At 41.1% G+C, this 18,545-nt stretch overlaps 1 protein-coding gene across 4 annotated transcripts in view; it reads left to right on the top strand.

The window, feature by feature from the left end:
- CREBRF (CREB3 regulatory factor) overlaps nucleotides 675-18,545 on the top strand; it is a 64,792-nt gene continuing 46,921 nt past the window's right edge. Inside the window, exon 1 of one of the 4 annotated variants that reach the window (XM_013990647.2) lies at nucleotides 675-829. The gene's annotated coding sequence lies outside the window, so the exon portion shown is untranslated. Of the gene's footprint in view, nucleotides 830-1,531; nucleotides 2,366-2,514; nucleotides 2,637-18,545 lie in introns of those variants that run through there. The other 3 variants (XM_021076898.1, XM_005657631.3, XM_021076896.1) reach the window with 3 other exon arrangements.

Genomic DNA, 18,545 nt, shown 5'->3' with positions numbered 1-18,545 from the left:
ATTGCTATATTACCACTGAATGTTATTATTTATAGAATCAGGGACCACACACACACAATCACTCAAGTCCACGTGTTACGAAGGCTTGTTTGTATAGGTGGTTCTACCAGCATTCTGTTTGGTTGTGTATGGATCGCACCATTAAAGGTGCATGAAATCTGGTTAATTCCAGGGTCTGGAACATACGTGCACAATAAGTATTAGTTGAAAGAACGAACGAACAACTCAAGGCAAGATCAGTCTGTAAGAGAACTAGGAGGTTCAGACGTGGAGAACATTCATAAAACAGAAAGTAGATACATTCTCCTTTCTAAGTTAACGCTCTGTTTTCGTAGCTCCTTTCACGTTTCAGTAAACTGTAAAATGGGCATATGGGCACTTTAGGCCTCGCCGCGCAGTTGTGAGATTAGATAAAATGCTGGACGTGAAAGCATTTGTAAACCAACATCCCCCACGAACATGAGTGTAGCTCGGTATCCGAGACAGCCCACGCCTACGCTACACTGGCGGGCGCCGAGCCCCAGCTCCGCCCCCTCTTCCTGGTTTTTCCCGGCAACCCGCCCCTCCGGCGTCATGTGACAGAGGTGCCCTGCCGGACCGAGCTCCTGATTGGCCCGGCTGCAGAACGCCTCGCGATTGGCCCAAGGCCGGCGGGCCCCCGCCTCCCTCCTCCTCCTCGCCGCGGCCCACGTGAGGGGGGCGAGTCACGCGATTTCCGGGAACCCGTCAGGAAGGACATAAACAAAACAAACCCGAGGCAGCATGGAGAGGGGCCGCGGCCCCTGCAGCGGAACCGGACCCAGCCCCTGAGCCGCCCCCACATCCACAGGTGAGCTCCGCTGCCCGCCGCCCAGAGCCCGCTGGGACCTGGGCTGAGGGACGAGCCGGGTGGGGGGCGGAGGAGGACCGCTGGCCTAGGACGCGACAGCGCCGGGTCTCTGGGCCCGGCCGGCGCGGGGCGGGGGCCGGGACCAAGGCCGAGTCTGGCGGCGCGCGGGCCTCAGGCTGCCGCCTGCCGGTCACGGGGGCTCTGGCTCCCCTCCCCCACCCCCGGCCCGGGACGGTTATATAAAAGCGCGGGGCGGCAGTAGAGGGACCCATGGGCGGGAGACAGGCTAGGCCAGGAGTGGGCAGTGCCGGGCGTCCGCCCTGCCAGGCCGCTCGGCCCTTCACCCCTGCCTCGGAGCCTGGGGCCGTGGCTGCCGGCAACCGGCCTGTCAGAGAAGCGAGCGGGTGGGAGGGGCCGGGGAAGGGAGGGGAGGCGAGGCTGGCGGGGGAGGAGGAGAGAGAGAGGGGCGTGTGAGGAAGGGCCGGGGCCACGAAGCTTGGAACCAGGCTGGCAGGGGAGACGAAGAGGCGCGGGCTGGGGGTGGGGGTGGGGTCCAGGCAGGGGTGTCTCGGGGTAGCCGCTCCCCCTTCTCTTCCCCGCCCCGGCGACGCGCTAGAGGGGCCTCCCTCCCGGGATTTGTTTATATGTCTTCTCAAAGCAGCTTGAAGCGGCTTGGAGGCGGAGCTTTCGGCGCCGAGTGGCAGCACGTGCTATCCAATCGGGCATGCGGACGGAGGCGGCCGCACCAATGGGCATGGGGGAGGCGGTGCTGCGGGCTCCCCAATTTGTTAGGCTGTGCCGGGGGTGGGCCGGGTGGGGCGGCCATGTTAGATGGGAGGGGACCGGTGGCGGTGGGTCACAGAGATGGGAGGAGACAGGGCAAAGGGCGAGGGAGCCGGGCCGGGGGCGTTTCGGGTGTCCGAAGGCGAGTCTGATCCGACCAGGAAGTAGCTCAGGGGAGCCTGACCCCGACCCACCGCTTTCCCCACCCGAGCCGAGGCGGCAGGGAAGTACCGAGGGCAGTCTAGCCGCCCCTTGGGGGTGGTTCCTGGGACCAGATGCAGCTCAGTCTCTGGATTCTCCCTCTTTCTCGGCCTTACGCTTCCTGACAAACCCGGCCTCCAAACCTTGTAAATGCCCTCCTTTAACCCAAGAAAGCAAATCTTTTTCGCTGTTTCTGAGCAAGCTTGAGCTTTAAGAATGCCTTAAGAAGGTACTTGGATAAATAGCGGTCTTTTTGCCCCAGGCCTCAGATGGAAGCAGGCAGTAAGAAGGAAGTTGTGCTTTTCTGGAAAAGAAAATCAGGACTAGAAAAGCCGAGAAAGTTAAGGGCTGGGCGGAGTCTCCATTTTTTTCATCTGGATACCTTCTAAAGATCAGGCTCCTCGTGCTTGCCCTAGTCTTAGTAGTAATTTGCTCCTCCTGCTTATATAAATTGGTAGCTCACTTAAATCAGCTTCATGAGAAAACTAAGCATTGAGAACATTATATAGGTTTGAAGGTTCTTTAGGATTCTGTCCTGCGAATACCCTGCAGGTGAGAAAAAGGATCAAGATCTGACATTTCTTTTAGGAAAAAAAAAAAAAAAAAAAGGCAGAAAAGTAGACTTCTAAATCTATGCTAAACTGGTTGTCACTTGATTGCACTTTAAAATATTTTTCCCGTTTTCTTTTAATCCAAAATAGCTAGGAGAAACACCAAAGATGAACGAGGAAACGGTATGAGTAATTACTAGAAAATCGCGTATTTTACTGTTTCATGATTATTTTGGCATCATATCGGCCCGTACTGGATGCTTAGTTTTATGGTAAGGTCACTTTACAACCTGTGACTGCATCGTTGTTGTCAAGGGTACCAGGCTGTTGATGCTTCTTTGGTTAAGTACTTACAGTTAGCAACACACCTTAGGTATGTCTTGCAGGGACTATTCAAGAGTTGACTGTGTTTATTTAGGAATTTGCATTGTCTGCTATTTTGTTAACTGGAGAAACATAATAATTGGTGAATAAATGATTTATTGATTTCTGTATTAATTTGATGTGACTGACTTAAAATTCTGTTACGAATGATGTATGAAAGTATAGTCCCTGATTACTTGATAGACTTCAGATCTTACATATAAATTTTATAGCAAATAAAAATTCTAGTTTATTTTTTATCTTATTCTAAGAATGGCAGATCCAACAGGACTTATTTGGGTGTGATTCTTTTATATGATTGATAAAGCATCTTTGGAATTTTTAGAGTTCTAAGCATAGAAGAGGCTAAATACAACCAGAAGAAGAGATTTTGGATCCTTCCCTCACCATCCTATTCTCTGACTGTCATGACAAGGGAGAACCAACTTTTACAAAGACTATGTCTTATCTAGTTTACTGGTTTAATGTGTGTGGGTTCTTGGATGCCGGTATAGGGAATAATTAGTGTGGCTCCTGGTGGTGGTGAACTAAATATAGGTGGCAGTGAAAGTACAGTGAGTTTGCCTGTTGATTCTAACATCGCACAGTGTTTTAAAATTAAGAAAACTAAATTCGCCATTTGCTTTTAAAGTTTGGTTTTTAGTCATGATTGATAAGAACATGACTTTGAGTGATTCAGCAGAGGTTTCTTTCCATGAAGGCTTGTACTTGGAGGTTTTGAGGAAGAATCCTCTTTACTGAATCCGTATGCAGTAGTTCATCTTTCAGGGTAGATAACCTCTTAGACTGGACATGAATTTGTCATAAATCATTGGTTCTAATGATTCTAAGATAGGGCAAGTAGTAAATATTCAGGCTTTGTGGGCCACTTAGCCATGCAAATTGTAGCCCTAGAATGTATGTTTGGGGCGGTAATCCAATAAAACTTTATTTCCAAGAACAGGCTATAGTTTAAGGCTCTAGTTTGTTTGTCAGCCCATGTTCCAAGACATCAGTCTCTGAGTTTAAGTACTTAGATGTTACGATATTGCAGCATATATAAACATGAACTCCAGGCAATATTTGAGCACTTTCTGAATGTACCTATCTCCTGCCTTGAAGAACTTTTAGAATAAGTGCACATGGAAACATTGTATTCTATATTTTTATTTCATTTGCAAATAGATGTTTTCCTGAAAAACTATTTAAAGCAAGGAATATTAAGACCTATTTATTTTATTTTATTTTTTGTCTTTTTGCCATTTCTTGGGCCGCTGCCGCGGCACATGGAAGTTCCCAGGCTAGGGGTCCAATCAGAGCTGTAGCCGCCGGCCTACACCAGAGCCACAGCAGCATGGGATCCAAGCCGAGTCTGCGACCTACACCACAGCTCACGGCAACGCTGGATCCTTAACCCACTGAGCAAGGCCAGGGATCGAACCCACAACCTCGTGGTTCCTAGTTGGATTCGTTAACCACTGAGTCACGACGGGAACTCCAAGACTTATTTATTTTAGAGATGCATTCTTTTTTTGTTTGTTTTTTTATTTTTGAGGGCCGCACTGGAGACATATGGAAGTTCTCAGGCTAGGAGTGGAATTGGAGCTTTAGCCACTGGCCTACACCACAGCCACAGCGATGTGGGATCCGAGCCGCATCTACAACCTGCATCACAGCTCACGGCAATGCCGGGTCCCTGATCCTCTGAGTGAGGGCAGAGATAGAATGTGCATCCTCATAGGTTCTAGTGGGATTTGTTTCTGCTGCACCATGAAGGGAATGCCCTAGAGATGCATTCTGGTTGAAAAACCTTCGGCTTTAAGATGTATCTAAGAACTTTAGTATATTCAAAGGTATTGAGGTTTAAAAATGCTGTTAGCATATCATTCCTAACAAAAATATACAGCTGTTTGAAGAGAAATTGGTCAAGTGAATAGACAACACACTTAGTTCTATCGTGTAATTAATTTGGAAGCCACATTGTTTTGTTGATTGTGTTGTTGCCTGGGTTGTTTCTAGAATTACCTAAATAGGGTATGGTGATTTTTCAAACAAGACCCCCAAAGTATGGGTTGCCACTCCTCCCCTTCCTTGAAAAATGTCAGGTGGTGCTAAGTGCCCACTGAAGTGGAGATGCCATAACTGAAAGTACTACACGGGCAGATACTTAATTTTTTCATGTGTAGCTTTTTGTTTTGTTTTAATGTCATACTTCGCCGGTCTTGTTGACATGAACTAGATTTTAAGTGTGAGCGTGAAAGTTTAGAAAGGAGAATATATATTGACCTCTTAATACTGAAAAGCCTCATGTGTCCTATAATCTTGTTTCTAGTTCTAATTAACCTATGTTTGCCTGGGTGATTATGAATATTTCAGTTTATTAATTTCTTAACAGTTAGGAATAATGATGTTTTCTATCTCACAGGGGGATATTGGGAAATTGTTAGCGTATTCTCAAACTCTTGTACTTTGAATATGCTCAAGTTTCCTGCTGCTGGAAACCACCTCGCAAATCTGGATTTGGTTTTCTTTTTCTTAGTGATTTCCTCTTAGTTTCTTTTTATTAGGACTTTTCCCCCTCTATAGAATTTCTCTACCCATTTAATAGTGAGCAGCTTGAGGTCATAGTCTGCCTTTTATTTTAATACCCTTAGTGCCTCCACCTTTTAGTGCTTCTGAACTACTTAAATAAGTGATTTGCTAAAAACTGCTTATCTGGAAGGCAGAGAAGTCAGTCTACTATTAGAAGAGATGTTGGGTATGTCTTAGTTGGGAGTAATTAATCACCATGTGCTTATAACAAAAAGTCTTCATTTTAAAGTGGAAATTTTCTTTCTCATAGGAAAACTTATAGAGAAGCTATTTTAATGATATGTAAAAATCCCTTGAATTATTTTTTATCGTTGATACTAACCTGATTTTTATTTTTTATTATGCTTGATTTACAGTGTTCTGTCAGTTTCTGCTGTACAGCAAAGTAACCCATATATACGTTCTTCCTTGAATTCTTTTGTTAGTTTTTTTCAGATACATTCCCTTAGTTAGACTTGTTGAATATTCCCTCCAGGCACACACACAAACCCAAAAAACAAGCAAAAAGCCTTGTGCTTTGTCCTTTGGATTTGTCCCTAGCTCTTGGGACACTTGGTCTCTGGGTGTTTGGCAAATGTGAGTGAAACTTCTTTTATTTCTTAGCCGTTTAGGATAATTACTCATCTATATAGCAAAATCCCTTTGGGGGAGAAGCACTGTAAAATCATTCTTGCTAATAAGTCTGATTAACCCCAACAGGAAGGGCTAGAGGTGGAGGGAGTTCGATGCAGTGGTACTTTGTGACTACAGTACCATCCCATTCCACCACCAGCCAGGCCTTGTATGCCTTTTCCCCAGTTCATGACGTTTCTTCCAAAATCTACATTGGAACTCTTCTCCCTCAACAGCTTTTTAAACTACTCATCTCACCGCTAATTCCCAGCAACTCCGATCTTCCTGTCATTCTGTCCTTTTAACACCAAAACCACTTTTACATCTTTTGTTACAAAGTCATGTTTTCACTTATTTATCTTTGGATGTTGTTGACATTGAGAAGTTTCCCACGAAAGTGTCATGAGCTTGCTGATTTTTTTGTCCTTCCTCTTTTCTTCAGAGTCTTTGTTGCACATTTATTTTCAGTAAATAAATGTACAACATATGTCTTGGTGAGTTTAAACTGCTCCTTTTATTTTGTAGAGGAACTTCCTTCTTTGCTACAAACCATTCCTGGTACTGTTTGCCTTCTCTATTACATGTCTGGCATTCGCTGAGAAATTAAAAATTTTCTAAAGTATTAATAAAATGTCCTTGATGTTATGGGGAGAAAGTAGGGGTAGTTAGGATAGATGGACTCTTGTTTGAAGATTCACTGCACCCTTTAAACATCAAGGCTTCAAGCATCCTACTTGTGTTGTAGAAGATGAGGTGGACCTAATAGTTTTTTGAACCGCTCTTTAGTTAAGGGTTTTCATCTTTACTGCTGAATCCTCTGCTGGAGGTTCACATAGGCTGGTAGAGGAGACAGACATTGCAGTTCAACATTATAGTATATGAAAATACCAAAGAGTTAGACTGCTAACTCTGCCTGGGAAAGTTGGAGAAACTTTCCAGAAAAGATGGCATTTGAAGGGAGTTTTGAAGACCAGTGAAAAAAGTCAGGGAAGTATAAAAGGTGTGTAGGATATGTGGAGCGGGGCTGGTTATGAGGAGGCTTCAACTAGGGCTGGGGGTAGATGAGGAGAAAGCTAATTACTTTTCGAGATTTAGGAGGAAAGAACTTTTTTGCTTTCCCTTGTCCTTACTCTCCTGGGCTTGCAGTGCCCTGCCAGGCCTCTGTCCTCTTTTCTTTGCAGCTCTGACTTTGATTGGCTGGTCTCTTTCCCCCTCGTTTTTAGGTTTTCTTTGGAACTTCATCAAGGTCTGATGCGCCTCCCTTCTTCTCTCTTCTGTTTGGGTACCTTTGATTCTGACCCAGTGTATCCATTCATCACCTTTATTTCATCTCCTTGCTTCCATCCCTTCCTTTACCCTATGAGTTTCTTTTCCTTTTTTTGGCCGTGCCTGTGTCATATGGAAGTCCACAGTCCAGGGGTTCGAACCCTTACCACAGCTGTGCCCCAAGCCTTAGCAGTGACAGTGCTGGATCCTTAACCCACTGGCCCATCAGGGAACTCCTTTTTCCCTTTTTTTGAGTCTTTTCCTTTTGCTATTTAAAAACAAAACAAGAAAAAAAGAGGAGAAAAAAAAACCAAAAATTTTTTCAACACTATTGCTTATTTTGCATATGAAGAGCAATATAATCTCTGAATTGATTCCCTCCTGGGAAATCTTGTAAGATCTTGTCTTTGATACTTAGCCAGGTACTAATTACCCATCTCTATGAATTTCATTTTTTGAAGCATTTTTCTTTGTATTCAGAAATGCCATTTCTCACAGACTACAATGCAGAATATTACTCCTACTATCTTGTATTTTCTACTTTTCATGTGCCTAAAACTGGTTCTATGACGAGATCCTTTTCAAATCTCACCTTTTCCTGAAACTTTCCCAAACTTTCCCAGGTAGAAATGATAGTAGTCTTCTCTGTAGTTTGACAGTATTTTCTAAACACCTTTTTTTAGAATCAACTTTATTGAGGTATAATTTACGTAAATTCACCCAATTTTTAGTTTTGGCAAATGAATGCAGTTATTTAATTACTTCTGTAGTCATGATATAGAACATTTTGATCACTACAAAAAGTCCCCTCATGCCCTTCTTCACCCCTGGCTCCAAATATTGTTTTATTTTCTGTCACTGTAGTTCTTTCTTTTCTGGAATTTCATATAAATGCGTTGATAGAATGTGTTGCTTTTGAGTCTCATAGCTTTTACTTAACATAATGCTTTTGAGATTTGTTCATGTCATTTGAGTGTCAGTTGAGTAGTTGTTATTATATGGCTGTACCACAATTTGTCTATTCATTTACCAGTCGATGGACATTTGGGTTGCTTCCAGATTTTAGGCTATTGTGAATAAAGCTGCTATAAACATTCAAGTACAGTTGTTTTAAATGCCTTTCATTTAGAGGTTGAGTTGCCGAATGATTAAGAAAGATAGTCCTGGAGTTAGCTGTATTCATCAGCAAGCTTTTTGCTAGCTCTGTGGTTTTGAGAATGTTTAAGGTTTCCCATCTGTAAAATCGGACTGGATGGAGATTGGAGCAAGCTGGAAAGCACAGGCCAGTTTCAAGAGATAACTCTTATTTCAGTTCAAGAAAGATCTTGCTGGGAGTATGTACCCAGTGTTGTCAGGTCGGATTTTTTTTTCTTCAAGAGAGTGGCATTTGATAAGCAGGATTCAGAAGTTTTATATGAACTTACCAATTTAGGTGCTGTCAGTTAAAAATTAATTTTTTAAAAACACTGATGTGTGGGCTGAACAAAACCCATGTGTAGGCATCGATTTGTGGCTGCAGTCCAGTTTGAGACTTTTGCTTTAAATCTTCAGGTTTTTTTTGTCTCTTGTTTTAAAATGTACATATTCCTGGTAGAGTGAACTTATTAGGACCTTGTTACGTTTGTTTTATAGTTGAACATAATAACTTGCTGGTTGTCCAGACTTCCAAGTTAAAAACTGATGAATTACTGTAAATGAATTTTATCCTTTCCTCTGATTGCAGAGAGAGAAAATTATGAATGTCTAAAGGCAGAGTGGGACTATTACTTTTTGTACTTCTCTTCTGATAGGTGCTGATTTTATTCAAAGCTGTATTTTCCCAGCAGTTGGGATAGTCTGCCTCCTCTGTTTGATTTATTCTGAACCCTATTGAGACAAGTATAGTAGAGATTAAACTCTGTGTGTGTGTGTGTGTGTGTGTGTGTGTGTGTTAGAAACTATGTAAGGCATTATGAGTAGAAAAATAAATTTGTTATGAATCCGTTCCCTCGAGTTGCTCAGACTCTTTCGTGAAGCCAGTATAAATAACTATAAAAAAAGAGATAAGTGGCAGGTGATTTTTTTGAACAATAAGAACAATAATCTCTCTGAAGAAAGCCCTTTCCCCTTGTAATTTATCCGCCAGTTCTTTATTGTGTATAGGAGATGGCTAGTTTGCAACTTTATGAACTACTTTGTGAATCCAGAGATTCTTTTGCCGATTAAACCAGCATAATGAACATTTCACCCTCATAAAGCCAGAGCAAGGGCATTAAATGACCTATGTTGCCTGCATATCCTTTATTCACTTGAGTTCCAGGCAGTTGGGTTTTTGTGACAATTAAGTGTGGAATTCAGACAATCTGGGATTCTGAGTTGAGTTTGGATTTGTATATGGTCAGTAGCAGCCACATCTCAGGAACATCTTATACCAAAGAAGGAATCTGAAAGCCAAAATGGCCACCATTTATTGTCTGTTTTGAGCCAGGTAAGATTCTTTACGTATTGTCATGAATCACGATATCCTGCAAAGTAAAAGGGGGGGCATTCTTATATCTACAAATAAAAGAAGGCAAGTGAGACTCCGGAATGAAATTCCAAATATTCGATAAAGCAGAACCTTTTATCTTGAATCTAGAGTTTGCTTCCCACAGAGCAAGCCTCATAGGAGTATTGGCGTTAAGGAGGCAGCCAGCCTGTCTCAGTGTTGAAAGAAATGACTGCAAAACTGTACTCACAACCTTTGTGTAGCCCTGCACCATAACCTCTGTACCTCTATAGTTCTGTGCTGGTGGTTTGTATAACCCATTTCACACTAGGGAGGAATTTGAAGGGAGTTCCAAGATTGTCTCTAGTATATGTTCATGCTTTTGTTTTAGTGTATGGAGTTCCTAGGCCAGGGATCAGATCCAAGCCACAGCTGCAATCTATGCTGCAGCTCTAGCGACACTGGACCCTTAACCGACTGTGCCAGGCCTGGGATCGAACTTGAATCCCCGTGCTCCACAAACATCACTGATCCTGTTGTGCCACAGTAGGAACTCCCGTTCATGCTACTTTTGAAAAACATTGAATCTAAGAAAGGAGGAGGGAGATAATGCATTTTGAGGAAGAGTCTAGACCCCTGATTAACAAGAGCAGTGAAGTTGTTCGGTATGTCCAGAGTGTCCTCCGATGGATATTTCCCTGGAATCTTGCAGATGGCTCAAGTGTATTCTCACCTGCTTTTATGCCACTATCTAGAATTGTACTGTTCTCTTTTTCATGTTGTAGATTTCTGCAGAATAGCTCAGAAAACAAAATAATTCTTTAAAACTCCCATGTTTAACCTGCGTAAAATATTTTGTCTTAATTAAAAATGTGTGTGTGTGAGCAAGAGTGAAAGAGAGAATAGTGTAATACGTATCAGTCCAGTACCTGGATTCAGTTGGTTTAAATAAGTTTTGATCCTGTTCTTTCCTCTACCCTCTCCTCCCTGGTCAAAAATTATTTCAAGTCTTTAAAACTGACTGAATTCGAACAGCACTCTTCCTAGAAATTTAAAAGAAAATTCAGGAGTACAATTTAAAATATTTTTACTGTATTATACTACAGTGGTTCAAGACCTAAATTTACAAACTCCTGCAGGGTACTTTGGAGCCCATAAAAGATGCTTAATAAATATGTATTGAATGACTGACTTCTTTGTAATGTCCTCTTTCTATATGAAGAACATCGCACCTCTGACTACTGATCCACGAGCACCTATGATCTTAGGGGATTTCCTGTTTGTTGTCATTCAGCTCTTGTCTAGATGCCTGTCCTGAGCAAAGCATTGCTTTTGGCATTGTGACTAAATAGACATGAGATGTAATGGTCATTCTCAAAAGATTTTGCGCTTTCTGGTAATAAAGGCAAGGGTCTGGGGAAAAGGAAGAGGATTGTGAGCAAAGGCACGAAAAAATCAGAATCGCACTGCTGGAGGTCCTTAAGTGGAGTGAAGTGGGTTTATAAGTAATTCAAGGATTTGGGGGAAATTGTAAGATCAGACTAATATTAATGTTATATTTATTAAAGAGTAGAGGAAAAGGGGGTTGGAAAGATTGTTTTTTTGTGCCTGTGTACTTTGAACATCATCCAGGAGATAATGGAAGTTGAAAACTCACAAGCACAGTGCTAATGTGATGTGGAGGTTTAGGGAGAATAATTTTATAATGGAGCATAAGAAGTGGAGAGAGGGAGAGGCTAGAAGCAAGATCTGTAGGGCAGATATTGGGATGGTAGATAGAAGATGATGAAGTCTAGGCAAGAGTTGAGAAAATGGGAAAGGCAAAGTCAGACAGGTACATACATGCTCTGTCCAAAGTCAGTTGTCAGTGTGTCTTTGATAAAGAGACTGGCATGATTTAATAACAAAGCGAGTCGGGAGGAGGAAGAAAAGAGCCAAGGCTGAGATCCGTGTTACATGCCTGGATGTCTGAAATGGTACAATGGACAGAATAGGACTGTGTGGATGGGTGGAGTGGTGGCATGTTGTATCTGAGTTCATGGGAAGTGAGTGAACAGGGAAACACCTGGATCTCAGATGGTAGGGATGGTGTGCACTTGTGTGTTTAGGATGAAGATGCAGAACCCCCGAGAGATGATCTTTGAGGCACTGAGGGTGGAGATGGTCTCTGTGATGATAGGTTTGCACAGAGGCATCCATTTGCTGAACTTTTACAAATAATGTAAAAGTGGTTGGACAGAGAGGGTGGGGGTTGCTAATTACACTAAAATTAACCCTAATTATTTCCCAAGTTGTTTTATTAAATGACAAGGAAGAGCAGTTTGCTTTGTAATCTATAAACAGTTACACCAAATATAAACTGAATATTTGTTGCCAGTGGGAATCAAGGGTGGCTGGGGTTAGAAACGCATTTTTTGGTTCTGTCTAAAACTGTCCCATGCTCTTGTTATTGTACTCTGAACAACTTAATTGGCAGATACCAAGGTTGCAGAAAGCCCGTAATATCTTGTAGTCGGTAGTTTTCAGAAATAAAAACTTCCCATTCACCTCACACTGATCCGGAAACCTGCTTTAATGATCTTTCTTATTGGTTTTCAAAATGGTTTAATTAAGCTCCCATGTGTTGTCTCTGGGCCAAACCTTTGGAAAGGAATTGAATTTTTTTTTTTTTTTCCTGCTGCGTATGAGTATCTCTCTTAAAAGTCTTTTTTTGTTGTTGTTTTTTGATGATTTTTATTTGTTCCATTATAGTTGATTTACAGTGTTCTGTCAATTTCTACTGTACAGTAAAGTGAACATGCTCATACATATATATATATATTCTTTTTCTCACATTATTCGCCATCACAAGTGATTAGATACAGTTCCCTGTGCTATACAGCAGGATCTCATTGCTTATCCACTCCACATGCAATAGTTTGCATCTATTAACCCCAAACTCCCAGTCCATTCCACTCCCTCAATAAAATTCTCTAAGAAGGCTTGTGTCTTTCTCCAAGACAACGTTCCAAGGAGAGATCACTTCTGAGATTTAGTATATTTTCTTAGCTCTTCAAGATTCTCAGTAAAATGTGGTTTTAATTATTTAATAAAAATTTGTGGCCAACTTAATTTTACCCTCTTAAAGTTTTTTGGCCGTGCTGGTGGCATGTGGAAGTTCCTGGGCCAGGGGTCAAACCCACACCACAGCAGTGACATTGTAGAGTCCTTAACCCACTGGGCCACCCGGGAACTCCTAACCCCTTATTTTTTTAAACTCTGAGAGTAAGGATAAAAGGAGACTATTAGGTTGACCCAGGGATAAAGAATTCACAAGGTGTTATGGCATAAAGACAGTATCCAAATTGGATTACCATCAAACTAGGATAACCATCTGGTTTGAGATTTACTTGCCTGTTTTCCAGATTCTGGAGTTTTGAGAATTGCTGTGGAAGGGTAGAGAATAGCGATTCGTCTACAGTCATGTTCACAGGATTAGTGTTACGTGATGAAGGAAAAATGCAGCCCCCAGGTTTTCTCCAGTGCATTGCATAGTCAGCCTCTGCTTCCTCAATGGTTTGGAGATTTGAGGATCTCTGACTTCTGCTGTACCATGAACTAGGTAGTGGCTTGATTTAGTAAGCTTCTGAAGGTCTGTTTTATTCAACCCTTACTTACTAAGTAGTTTTCAGAAGGAGAGGAATTGAAGTGTAGCAGTTTGGATGGACTGCGTGGTGGTCTTTCCTTCCTCCCAGCCTCCTCTCTCTTTCATCTTGGGGGTTAAATCACAGAAGAAATTATTTATTTAAATAGGTGTCATGACAGTTACAAAGAGAGAACCTAAGAACTCTGCTCACATGAAAAAAAAAATGATGACTATGAACTAGCAAAGTTTAAAATCAAAATAAACCATGATATAGGAATTATATAACAGTATAAATGTGTTGGCCTTTCTAACCACAGACGTTTAAAAAAATTCTCATTGTGGTAAACAAATTTTGCCATTTAAACCGTATTGTCTACCATTCAGTGGCATTAAATGTGTTGATTTGTGTAACCATCACCACTATTCTGAAATACGGAGAATATTTTCATCATCCCAAACAGAAACTTGGTACCCTATTACTCTCTCAGTCTCTGGTACCTTCTCTTCTACTTTTTATCTACATGATTTGCCTATCCTGATACTTCATCTAAGTGGAAATCGTGTAACGTTTGTCTTTTGTGTCTGATTTATTTCATTTAGCATAAAGTTTTCAAGGTTCATGTATGTGTAGCACGTAGCAGGGTTTCATTCCTCTTTATGACTGAGTGATGTTGCATTGTATGTGTATACCACATTTGTTTATCCTTTTATCTGCAATCATTAGGGTTGTTTACACCTTTTGGCTGTTGTGAATAATGCTGCTGTGAACATAGGTGTACATGTATCTGAGTTCTTGTTTTCAATTTTTTTTTTTTGGTATATATCCAGAACCGGTAGAGCATATGGCAATTCTGTTTAACTTTTTGAGGAAATACTAAACTGTTTTTCAGGTATACCATTTTACATGCCCACCAGCAGTTTTTCCATATCCTCGTCGCACTTGTTATTTTCTGTTATTTGGATGATAGGCATCCTGATGGGTGTGTCAAAACATTTTTAACTTCTACTCTGATGACTGTTGGATGACTCAGAAGTGCTTCTTACCATTGTGAGGAACCAGTTCCCTCAAGATAGTAAAAGGAAGCAGTGGCCTAAGCCAGTGCCATGTAAGGGGAGCTTCAGGGATTCTAGCCATCATATACAGTACCTGCTTATTCATAGATATTTTCATTTATAAAGTGGTTTATATTTTTCTTGATGTCAGCTTCTTTTTTTTTTTTTTTTTTTTTTTTGCTTTTTGGGGCTGCACCCTCAGCATATGGAGGTTCCCAAGGCTAGGGGTCGAATCAGAGCTGCAGCTGCAGGCCACAGCTGCAGCTGCAGGCCACAGCCATAGCCACAGCCACACAGGATCATCACAGCTCATGGCAACACTGGATCCTTAACCCACTGAGCAAGGCCAGGGATTGAACCAGCAACCTCATGGTTCCTAGTCGGATTCATTTCTGCTGCGCCAGGATGGGAATTCCAAGCTTTTTTATTATATATATTGGACTCTCATGGATCAGCTGAGGCCCTCAGATTCAGAAGAGGCACAATTTAGGAACTCTTGGATATGTGTGAGCTGCCAGGGCCACATCAGTTAGCTCTCTGGTTTGCTTTTAAAGGTTGGATTCATGGTTTGAGCAGTCCCAGGAAAGAGCTTTTTTAAGAAGTCCTTTGACCTTACCTATCATTTTACTTTACCTTTTGCCTTTGCCTAATGTACATAGTAAGCCCCAACATATCTTAAAATGGGGAACCAAAATAAACAAAAAAACAAACAAACCCTAGGGTAGGACCTGGTGGAAAAGGTTGTGAAAAAGATTGAAGTCATGGCTCTCTTCTAGTGGTACCAGTGCTATTCATTAGTCAGTCATTTGCCCCATCTCCTTGCTTTGGAGAGGTAGTTCTCTGTTACTGAAGTATCTTCTTGTGCCTATGAGCTGTGGTGGAATAGTTAAATAGTTTTGAATGAGCCAGGTACAGAAAATCTATTGGTAAATATTATTTCTGATGGACCACAGTCTTTTCTCCCTTGAAAAGACTCACAAAACTGTACTGGTACTGGTGAGCCAGAGCTGCGAATAGGGAAGTAAAAACTAAGGGAATTAATTTAGCCTTTCCTCTAGCTGTCATTGTTATTGGTTTGTGTGGGGGTTTTTTTGTTGTTTTTTCCTGAATAAACACTAGTCCTTGAGGTCAGCTTGAGGGCAGGATAGAGGATTTTGTGATCAAATAAGTTTGAGAAATGAGATGTGCTCTGTTCATCTTTTGGTGATTTATAGTGCACGTTTTCACCTAGTATCTTCAAGTTCCCAAGGAGCCCTGTGTAAAGGCAACATAACAGTTTTATTTAATGTGGTGTTTTCCTAACCTCCCAACCCTTTTGTTGAGTAACCATTTAACATTCCTAGGAACAAATATTTCTCAGGCCACACATGGGAAATTAGATCATTGCTTTTTAGGGATTTCGATACCAAAATGTTGAGTAAAATGTGGATATTCTTGAGCCTACACAAGTGTGAAGACATCCCCCCAAAGCAAGCTGTTACACCTTCCTCCTCAGTGTTACTCAGCCTTCTAAGCATTAATGTCCCTTTTGCATATGGCTCCCTAGAATAGGAGGTAGTTTTAGAGCAGTGTGTCATGATGGAAGATTCTGTGTGTTGGTAATTGCCGTAGAGGCCCCTATTCTTTTTTTCCCCTTCCACTTTTGGGTGGGAAATTTTGCTCTTCTTGGTTGTTTCACAATAAATACTTGGAATGATACCAGGCATTTCTGGAAAATGGGTGCAGAATGTTAGGGGTGAGTATAGTTGGTGTCGTGACCTTGAGTCATTAGCTTTAAGAGACCGGGCGAGTTTATCACTGAAAAGAGGTCCTACTGCTTAGAATGGAATTGACTCTCCCCCCACCCTCTTTGTTGCCACCTGAGAGACTAGGAAAAGCAGGTCAGGACCTTCCTTCCAGGAGAAAGAGTTCAACCTTTTACATTGTGGATACCCTCTCTTTGGGAATTGGTGTCTTTAAAATATTCAGCCTTGTTGCCAACAGCTGTTACAGATACTGAGTTTCTGAGTTGGACTAGCTGTGGGATAAAAGAAAGCATTGGCAAAATATACCTATTGGAAATAATCACTTTTCAGATTTACTTTATTACTATAGCCTAATTTAATATCTCATTCAGTTCTTATAACATCTCTATTACATGGTTAAGGGGGAATAACTGTAATTCCTCAGTATGGGCACTAAGACATACATGGAAGTAACTTGCTCTAATTCATAAGGTTGTTCAAGCCTGTTTTTTTTTTTAATTGAAGTACAGTTAATTTACAAGGTTGTGTTGGTTTCAAGTGTACAGGAAAGTGATCCAGTTATACATACATTTTTCATGTCTCTTCAATTATAGGTTATTATAAGGTATTGAGTATAATTCCGTGTTATACAGTAGGTCCTTCTTGTTTACCTGTTTTATATATAGTAGTGTGTATATGTTAATCCCAAACTCCTAATGTATTTCCCCTCCCTTCCCTTCCCCACTATCCCCTTGATGGCCGTAAGTTTATTTTCTGTGTCTGTGAGTCTATTTCTCTTTTGTAAATTGTATCATTTATAAGATTCCATATATATATATTCCATATATAGATTCCATTTATATCTCTCACAACTGTATCCATTCATCTTTTGGTGGGCACTTAAGTTGCTCCCATCTTGGCTATTGTAAATAGTGCTGCTATGTACATTGGGGTGCACGTATCTTTTCAAATTAAAGTTTTCTCTGGATATATGCCCTGGAATGGGATTGCAGGATCATGTGATAACTCTATTTTTAGTTTCTTAAGGAATCTCCATATGTTTTCCATAGTGGCTGCACCAATTTATGTTCCCATCAACAGTGTAGGAGGGTTCTTTTTTCTCCACACCCTCACTAGCATTTATGGTATGTAGAATTTTTAATGATGGCCATTCTGACTGGTGTGAAGTGATACCTCATTGCAGTTTTGATTTGCATTTCTCTAATACTTAGCGATACTAAGCATCTTTTCACATTCATATTGGCCATCTCTATGTCTTCTTTGGAGAAATGTCTATTTAGGTCTTTAGACCATTTTTTGATTTTGTGGTTTGGTTTTGGGATATTAAGCCGTATGAACTATTTGTATATTTTGGAAATTAATCCTTTGTTGGTAACATCATTTGCAAATATTTTCTGAGTCTATAGATTGTTTTTTTTTGTTTAGTTTATGGTTTCCTTTGATGTGCAAAAGCAATTTAAGTTTAGCTAGGTCCCATTTGTTTGTTTTTATTTTCATAACTCGAGGAGATGGATCCAAAAAAATGTTGCTGCAACTTATGTCAAAGAGTTTTATGCCTATCTTTTCCTCTAGGAATTTTATAGTATCCAGTCTTTAATCTCTCATTTAAGTCTTCTCTTTTGAGTTTATTTTTGGATATGGTGTTAGAGAATGTTATAATTTCATTCTTTTCCATATAGCTGTCCAGTTTTCCCATCACCACTTTTTTTTTTTCCTAGTTTTATTTTATTTTTTGGCTCTTTTTTTAGGTCCGCATCCATGGCATGTGGAGGTTCCCAGGCTAGGGGTTGAATTGGAGCTATAGCTGCCGGCATATACCACAGCCACAGCAACACGGGATCCTTCACCCACTGATTGAGGCCAGGGATCGAACCCACAACCTCATGGTTCCTAGTTGGATTCGTTTCTGCTGTGCCACGATGGGAACTCCTAGTACCGCTTATTGAAGAGACGGTCTTTTCTCCATTGTATATTCTTGCCTCCTTTGTCATAGATTAATTGACTGTAGGTACATGGCTTAATTTCTGGTCTTTCTGTCCTGTTCCATTGATAACGTCTTTTGTTATGCCAGTGCCATTACTGTTTTGATTACTGTAGTTTGAAGTATAGTTTGAAGTAAGGGAGTTTGATTCCTCCAGCTCTGTTCTTTCTCCAGTTTGCTTTGGTTATTTGAGGTCTTTTGTGTTTCCATACAAATTTAAACATTTTTTTGTTCTAGTTCTGTGAAAAATGCTTTTGGTCATTGATAGGGATTGCTTTGAATCTTTAGATTGCCTTTGGCAGTATGGTCACTTTAACAATATCAAGTCTTCCAGTCCAGAAACACAGTGTATCTTTCCATCATTTGTGTTGTCTTCAAATTCTTTCATCAGCATCTTAGCAGTTTTCAGAATACAAGTCTTTTGCCTCTTTAGGTAGCTTTATCCCTAAGTATTTTACTCTTTTTTTTTTTTGTCTT

This window comes from Sus scrofa, chromosome 16, assembly GCF_000003025.6.
Source record: "Sus scrofa isolate TJ Tabasco breed Duroc chromosome 16, Sscrofa11.1, whole genome shotgun sequence".
Classification (NCBI taxonomy): Eukaryota; Metazoa; Chordata; class Mammalia; order Artiodactyla; family Suidae; genus Sus; species Sus scrofa.
This window is presented reverse-complemented; position numbering and strand designations above follow the sequence as displayed.